The sequence below is a fragment of the Physcomitrium patens genome, chromosome 6 (genome assembly GCF_059467195.1).
Source record: "Physcomitrium patens ecotype Gransden chromosome 6, ASM5946719v1, whole genome shotgun sequence".
Taxonomy (NCBI): Eukaryota; Viridiplantae; Streptophyta; class Bryopsida; order Funariales; family Funariaceae; genus Physcomitrium; species Physcomitrium patens.
This window is the reverse complement of record NC_143415.1, coordinates 5,600,903-5,610,002: the sequence shown is the minus strand read 5'-3', so window position 1 is coordinate 5,610,002 and position 9,100 is coordinate 5,600,903. Positions and strand designations below refer to the sequence as shown.

General features: G+C 34.7%; 1 long non-coding RNA gene across 3 annotated transcripts; it reads left to right on the top strand.

The window, feature by feature from the left end:
* Positions 1–1,755: 1,755 nt before the first annotated feature.
* Positions 1,756–5,035, top strand: LOC141045545 (uncharacterized). 3 transcript variants are annotated; one of them, XR_012217756.2, is made up of 6 exons: positions 1,756–2,845; positions 3,271–3,322; positions 3,638–3,774; positions 3,911–4,048; positions 4,435–4,531; positions 4,777–5,035. It is a non-coding gene; the product is annotated as an uncharacterized LOC141045545 (long non-coding RNA). The 3 variants fall into 3 exon arrangements; XR_016503241.1 differs by lacking the exon at positions 1,756–2,845 and having other exon boundaries at positions 2,853–3,322; XR_016503240.1 differs by lacking the exon at positions 1,756–2,845 and having other exon boundaries at positions 2,853–3,774.
* The last annotated feature ends 4,065 nt before the right edge of the window (positions 5,036–9,100 follow it).

The following is a 9,100-nucleotide window of genomic DNA, read 5'->3' as shown; positions in this document are numbered from 1 at the left end:
ATTTAGTATATTATTATCACTGAAATTAATATAATCTTACAAAATCATGCTTTAAATTATAGATATATATATATATATATATATATATAGGTACATATAAAAGAGTATAAGAGTTATGCAACATCCATTCATTCATTCATTATGGTAGTGCTGCTGTCAGTCAGACACAGTTGCCCCATTCTCTTCTCCTAGATAACACATGAGAAAAAAAAAAGGAAAAAAGTGAAACCTAATTAATTTGAATATACTATCCCATTTTATCACAATTTCAAACATTTTGTTAAGGACTTTACTTTATTAGATTGTTCTTTTTTATTAGATACACTGGGAGAACCCATAGAAATCTCAAGTACCACTTTATTATGCATTTTAATTTCTTTTCTTTTTCTTGTTTGTGATGTAACATCAATAGAAAAATAACGTTCAATAAACACATGATTTCATGTACTTACAACTCATGTAACCCACATTTCAATGCAATCCACATCAAATGAACATAGTAGCAACATCACCAAAATTTTCATTATGTTTTTTAAAATAATCTCTTGCATTGACGGAAACTAGCATTCCCTTGTTGAGGGGGCCCCACCTATATCTTTTTCTTCTTTCTTGTACATGGGGAGAAGGAGGCCATTTTCAATCACACAAACCCCTTACATCCTATTAACCCTAAAGGACGCACCCACTTAGAGGATGGGCAAAACAGACACCGAGTGTGGGATGTGTCACATTAGCTTTTAAAGTAGGGCAGCCCAAGGACACCATGGCCATCACCAAGCCTTTTGAAAGCCGAGAGCCCCCCCTGGTGGATGTCAAAATGAAGAGGGGGTCTTGTCAGGCCCCTGGCATGTCTGTACCATGCTCACCAAAAAAGTAAAAGTAAAAGAAAAATTTAAAAGAAGATAATAGAAAAGAAAAAAACCTTAACTTGTACTGGGAGACGGTTCCAAGCCAGAAATCCAGCTCAAGGGGATCACTATCCACCAGGGGGGGGGGTTCCACTCCATGGAACGGTCAAGGTCAATCCTCTGAGGCCCATCTTGGCTTGCATTTCACATCTCCCTTCCCTTCCTGGAGGCTCCCTTAGAAAATCCCTTGGGTCACCGTTCACACCTCCGCCCCCTTTGGGTGAGTGACTTGACAACATCGGTAGGTGTGAATAGGGTTTGCAATGGGCGTGGCTGGAAGGGCCACCAGATGCTGACCTCTGAGGAAGTGTCGTGGTCATTCTCTATCCCGCGGTGGTGGGTGCCTTCCACGGGCACCGTTCACCGAGATGACTTTGGGTACTTCTGCTGGCCTTTGGCACCCGGTGTCACTTTGAAGGCATTTTGTGGTACAGCAAAATTATGTTTTGAAATGACTTTGCAGTGTGTTAGAGCGCCTCGAATATCTCCCTCGGATTTCAAAAATAAATCATATTTATAGAAAAATATGCACTAAAGACAGATGATTTTTACATTTTTTCAATTTACTTCCAACATCTCACAAATGTGTTACTTTATAAGAAATAGTACCTATTATAAATATATTAAAATGAAAATGATCTGACGTTCTATGTTGTTTCCATAACCCTGTCTATTCAATGTTGTAAGTATCAAAATAAGTTTATTTTCAAAATTATGTGTGTGAATATATATATATATATATATACATATATATATGTCCTACACAAAATTTAATTATTTTTTTGAATTAAATCGTGTATATTTTAATTTTACTAAACGAAATTAATTTAAAAATTTTAACTCCTAAAGTAGTAGTGTTTAAACTATTTCTATGTAAAGCTTACGGATTTTTTTACAGCTGAAATATAGATGGATTTAGAGTTTCTGTAACATCAAGTTTATATAAAATTTTGGGTTTACTTAAAATTAGGAATATTCTAATCATGTTACAAAATTAATATTTTAGGTTTTTTTATACTAATTTAAGTGTCAATATTTGAAAACGTTTATTGCAAAATAATAATTAAAAAAATCATGGAATTTGAACAATATGTAAGATTATAATTGTTGTAGGATTAAGCTGCTAGTAGAACTAATATTTTTATTGAGCTAAATCCTTTTGGATGTTGAAATAGTTGAATGATTAACATTGCTCGGAAATTAACAATGTGTTCAATAATATATGACTATTTTAATGTTATGTTTATTAGAAAGTTGGGATTTTAATAAGACTAGAGTTATTTTGTTAAAATTGAGTTGGTTTAAAATTAGGATTTAAAATTAGTATTTATATTTAAAATTCGAAACTAGTAGGAGGACACCTCATGTGCCAGGCACCTCTGCATACATATAATAAAACTGTTATTTACACAAATAAGTTTTAGGGTAAGTTTACAATAAAAGATTCTCTAAATAAAATTAATAAGATTTTCAAGTGAATAAAATAATTTCAAGAAATATATTATGAATCATTTAAAATTTAATCAACAAAAAGAAAAAAATTACAAGAAAAAAAAAAAAAAAAAAAAAAAAAAACCATAAATCAAAAACCTTTGCATACAAATCTTCTGTTGTAAACTTATACTAAATTCTTTAAGTGTTATTAAGATTTTTTTTGTGTAAGTATGAGAGTGCATGGCACAAAAGGGTGTCCACCTAACAGTTTCCTTAAAATTTTGATAAAATTTTGGATTATCAAGTATTTTTTTTTAAAAAAAATTAGAATCGTTACAGGACTTGTAATAAAAATCTAGCTTAAAACCTAAAGTTCTTTTATAAACCAGACTTAAAAGTATGACTAATTATGGACTTCGAATTTCAAACCACTATTTGGAATGGAATTGACTTTGTAGTTAAGATTTCAATTAATTCAACTTATACTTATTCCACTTTATTGGGTAGATAAATTTCCTATACTCTTTTGTTTTTAACATTCACCAGAACATCATGATGTGTTACTTTAATGAGCTATACTTGAATAAATATTATTCATGGAAGTTCATGGGTTTTCCTTGAGTAATAGACACCAAAACACTAAAGTACTTGCTTCAAACATGTTACACAGAAGGAAGGAATGGAAGGCTGTCATACATTAAAACCCATATTTATTCTCTTCTATACTCTCTTGTTGTTTTTGTATTGATATGAATGGAGTTTTTCATAATATTCTGCCAATAAAAATTAGTGATGATGTGGAAGAAGAGGCCAAAATGTGCATTCATCTAATGTCATGTTCTGTCATATTCTCTTTGTTTGATTTTGATTTTGATTTTTGATTTTTTTTAATAACATTTTAGTCTTCTTTTTCCTCTTCTGTTTGCAGTGAGCACACATTTGTAAAAAGGTCTCTATTATCTAGCTTTATTACTATTCATGTAAGGATTTCTTATTTTATTTTATTTTATTTTTTCCCATTTTTCCTCCTTGTTTGAAGCTCCAACTCTTTATTTTGCTTTGTTTTCTTTTCATGCTTCACTTTCAAGGCACCTCTGGGAGCAAGAGAGCAAGCAACTCTTGGACTGCATTCTAAAAAGGCCTTTTAGGTCAACACACAATGTGTTGTACAGACCCAAAGCATTTTTGCATTGTTTCATGTGGGGAACAATAATGGAATAAAAGAATCTTTTGTTCTTGTTCCACCAATGGGGTTGTGACCTGTGGCTTCTCTTCATCCCTCATGTGGATCTCAGATGGAATCAACGATAAGAGGAAGAAGTAAACATAAAAATAAAAAAGGAATTTGTTTCAAACCACTTACAATTTTGATAATTCTGAAAAGAAAAGAAAATTGTTGGAGCTAGTGTTCAAAGATAAACTTGGCCACAATGTAAGATTTCAAATTCATGAATATATATATATATATATACATACATTTACACATACACTTTCAGATTTTGAAACTCAACTTCTCATAATCATTTTCACCAAATTCCATTAAACTTATGGACCCATGATGATTTCAGGGGTGACTGCAAGTATGAGCAAATGCACATTTAGATGTCAATGGGAATAGATAAATATCATCACTTTGGGCCTCCTGGTTCAAGCTTTTGAATCAACCTCACTTCTCCTTTACAACATTTATTATTTTGACTATATGGGTAATCTTCATAAAAGAATATAAATATATATTGAATCTCAGGTGCTATGGTTACCCATGAAGTTGTTTTGTATTATATATATAAGTATATCTATCTATGCAATGTAAAGTTCCCAAATGCTTGTAGCAAGGTACAAGGACCTTACCTTTCTGTTAAGAAAACAATTTTAATATGTAGCCCAGTACATCTTCCCAGAAGTGATTTCAGGGGTCGACACACCTAAAACTAATTATAAATAAGTCAACTGCTTCAAAGACTTCATGCATATCTCATTCACACATCTCATTGACTCCCTATGTAAAAATTTCCTTTTCATTGCATAATATGCTAATTCAGTTATTTTTTTAAATTAAAGTGATTCAAATTGTGAAACCCTTGTGAACCAGATTCCTGAGACTTTCCTCCTCCTGTTGACTAGCCTCAAGTCATGAGTCCCCAATGTCGGTTACATTTTTCTACAGCACTCAGAAATTCTTCAACAAGGTCTGTACATCAATCAACTATTCTGAATGAACCGCATATTTCAACCCCACCCACCAGAATGAAAGCTGTTGAAAACTCATCCACTGCAACATGTCAGTTTGGACAAATTCGGGTTTCATGTGGGTGGTGTGTTTTTATTGCTGTTTTTCCATGGCAGGGGGGAGAGGGGGGGGGGGGTGCTGCAACCAAGGGGCTTCTTTACCCTGAGACTGACTGACATTGCATGCTCTGCCTCTACTGCACAGGCAACTTCAATGCTGAAAGGCGGAGGTTACAAAAAGCCTCATTTGGGGGGTTTAAAGGCATGGGATACTGTGCCCCCTCCCAAATCCTGCTTCAATTGAAGGCTACAACAAACTTCTCTCAGGGTGTGTGTGTGTGTGTGTGTGTGTGTGTCTGTCTGTCTGTCTGTCTTGCTCATTCTCCATGTGTGTGTGAGTGTGTGTATTGAATAGGGCAGAGTTTAATCCCACAAGCACACTACATGTATATGTGTCTGCATCATTTGACACTCCTGTCACAAGTTTCAAGTCAAACCATGCTGCCTTGTCTTCAGTACCAGAAGAGGTAACTCAAGATGTGCTGTACCCACACCAACAAATCCCATTAATGTTTATTATTATTATTATTATTATTTATTTATTATTAATTAAATGATCAGTTGCCTCCTATTATCAGAGGAAGGGCTTTCACAGGTTGTGAAAAAACCTGGATGAAAAATATCCATTGGCTATAGGGTGAACATTTCTTCAACAGATTATTTTGTTTTGTTTTGTTTTGTGTTTTTGTGTTTTTGTGTTTTTTTTTTTTTTTTTTCATTTTTTTTTTCGTGGGTGCTCAAACATGTTGCAACAAATTGCTTTCAAACAACCTCATTAGAAAGTATCCCTACCTAAAGTTCCACATGTCTCCTTTAGCCACCATAATGATTCTACTTGGCAAGCCATCTGAAAAGACCCTTCCACCAGCTCTCAATACTTTGTGGCCCATTTTGAAGCTTCAGAGCAAACAACTATTGCTTGGACTACATGTACATACATATAGATAGATGTTTATTATATTTTTTTGGAACTTGAGGTCATAATATGTTCACTTCTACTATGCTTCACATTAAGAGACTGCAGGTTTGATCATTGCATTTGAAATTTTGTTCTTTTAGTAGGAACTCAACATGGTGAATGTGAATAGTTAGTTAATGTTTTGAATCACATATCCTGTTTAAAATCACATCTCTTTTGGAAGATTTGTTTGATTTATTCTGAGTTCTACTACAGTCATTGACTACATTCAGATTGCAATCATTCAATCATGTATAAAGTGATTTTCAATAACTGTATGTGTGTCTGTATACATGATTGTATGTGCACACACACACACACACACACACACATATATATATATATATATATATACATATATTCTGTATCTTGTTCTTTCATGTCTGGAAAAACACCATTTCCAACAAGTAATCCCCTCATGTACCAAGTTTAAGAATGAAAATTATAATGAATAAAGGAAAATTTTATTGAGTCTTGTGGAGTAAAATCCTGGCCAGATTTTTTTAATTTGTGAGATTTTGATTGAGCCATTTGACTTGCAACTCATGAATGTATCATCTGTTTTACACATAGACACAACACTAAGAATGAAAGAATCAAAGAGACCCAGAAAAATCAAAAAGGGGTAGACAGGGTAAAAAGAATCCCTTTTCTCAAATCAATCACCTTTCTGGTAAAGTCAGTCATTTTGTTTTTGTTTTTGTGGTTTTAATTTTTAATTTTTAATTTCTCCAAACTTTTCCTTCCACCACTGCCTACAAGTATCCTCCCCAACTTTGATAGAGGTTAGGAAACTTTCATTCAGTCAGAGGAGTGCTCAACTACCACCTCAGCAAAAAATTGCTAAAAATCACTCTTGTGTTTCCCTCAAAAGGTGGAACAATTCAATCCATGTTCTTTCCAAGTATTTATTTTTCATTTACTTACTTATTCAATTATAATTATTACAACATTTCTTTTTTTGTATTTTATTTTAAAAAAACTTTACCCCTGCTTACTCTTCTGCACTTTGTCTTATTCTCACAACAATCAAGGATCTGCTACTCATACTTTTTTTCCTATTAAATACTGAAACCCTAAATTGCATTGATTTCTGGCCACATGATGGGCGAAGCTCCCATGTCCACTTTTCCATGACTCCCTCCTCAAATGCCCATTTCCAAGGCAAGATCCCCACATGGCCCACTTTCAATGAAGATGCTTTAAAACGGATGAACTTACTAAACTCATCGAATACGGACGGATTCATTCATCCAAGATCAGCAGCTAAGCAGGCCTGGTGGGGTTAAGAGCATCCCCACCCATGCTCCGGTATACCGGGTCTTTTGCAGTGGCCTGATGGGGATGCTCTGATAATAGCTGAGGCCTGCAGGAAATGAGGACATGGCCTCTTCAAGCTGGAAGTCTCCAGACTCAGGTCCATGGAAGGTACTAGAAGGAAGAGGTCAAGGGAATGGCTTCTAACACAAAAATACAAACTGCAAGATGGTAAGCTTTTATGTCCAGCTTGTGATTACCCACTTTGGATTGAATTAATGTACATCTTGGACAATATATATATATATATATATATATATATTTGTATATATATTTGCATATGTGAGTAATATGCACTTCTTTTCAAAAAGTTTTCTTTTTTGGTTGGAAAGGTGTGTTGTTAAATGTGCACCCCCCCCCTTATTTTAGGGGAATAAATCATACATTACATATTTGTACAATGTGATTTTTGAATGTTTCAAAAAAAATCATATGAATTTTATCTTGAACATTCTAAAAGAAACCAAGTTAGGAAAAAAAAACTAAATTTATCATTTTTGACTGGTTAGTTGAAAGAATCACATTTTATTAGAAGATGATGTTGTGGTTACATTCATCACAGATTAATTCTTCAATGTCTTTTAAATGTTGCATTTTATTTATTTATTTTTCTTATTATTATTATTATTATTATTTTTCTGGTGTATCTGAACTAGCATCTTCAAGCAGACTAAGTTCACACTCTACACATTCAACACATGCATCAAAGTGCATTTCTTCAATACAGCTACATTTCACCAACAACAATGAATCAATGGAAAACAAATAAAAACCTAACACTGGGATCCCCCAGCAAACAAACAAAAAAAAAAAGTTAAGAAAACCAACAGTGTAATGTTAAGGATCTCCATGCACCTCTCATGGTTTACACAGTGTAGGAAAATGTGGAAAATGCCTTCCTTAAGTTCCATCTGTGTTGTGTTGTGTGCTTTTGAGCTCATAATGTGGGATTGCGAATGGAAGCCTGACGGACCCAGAGCTTTTGGCCTTGTGTTGTAGCTGGAACCGCAACAACAGCTAAAGCTCTCTGCAGAGTCTGATTGCAGCAGCCCTCTCTCATTCACAAACATCCATGATCATATCAAAGCCTGGAAATGGAGAGTGGTGCCTGCAGACTGAGGAAGAAGATTGTGGAGCCAGATTGACTAAGCCGCATTTTTATGATGCAGACTCTCTGTGGCAGCAAAGCCCAAGCCCAAGTCCAAGTCCAGAGGAAAGCTATTGTGGGTCTCAGAGATTGGGCCAGAGCTCTGCAAAGGCCAAGGCTGGGGTTGTGGCCTCCAAAGCTCTCCTGGCCCTGTCTGTCTGTCTGTCTGTCTGTCTCTCTTCGTTTATCTGCATGCCTTGAAGGCTTTGCTCCATGGGACCTAAAGGCAGTTTTTGATGCTACTAGATTTGACTCTCCTTTTTCCTTACACCCTGAATGAAATGGCCATGCATTCACACTCACACACCCACACACACATTTTCTTACACATACTAAAACTCTGGACTACTTCAAGCACACACTACATGCGCAGGTTCTTACATAATCTGGAACCTGAGACTACTTACTGCAAGCACACATACAATGACACCCTCTTGCCTGAGGCTTATTAGGTTTTGTGCTCCTGTAATTGGGAACAAATGGGGCTCACATGGTTAACATGGTCCCAATTGTGTCACTGTTGTTATTGTTGTTGTTGTCCACAGCATCTCACTTGGGTTGGTGCATAGTGCTGCCTCTATGATATGATGTGTTTCCCCAACAAAGATGATAAATAATTCAAATAATTAAATAAAATAGAAATAATAAAAGAGGGGGAGGGGGGAAAGAAAATAGAAAAAAAGTGTTGCTGATTTTGCCAAGTGTTGGGCACAGTCAACTTTAAAGGATTCACTTGTGGTTACATCTTCTTTCAGAAAAGAAATGTGACTTTTTGTTTATTGCTGGACATTGAATTGTACTACTTCAGATATTTGTTGCATTTTGTGTTTGTGTTTTTTTTCGTGTGTGTGTGTGTGTGTGTGTTTTATTTTATTTTATTTTATGGTGGGATTTCATTTTGCATAATATGAAACCACATGCAGCACCTTCTGTGATCTGATGTTATATGAAATAGAATATCAACTTATGATCCCTGTAATCAAGTTTGTTATCTGCAGATTAAAATTACAGCATGTTATCATGAGCTGTAAAGAACTGTGGTGTATG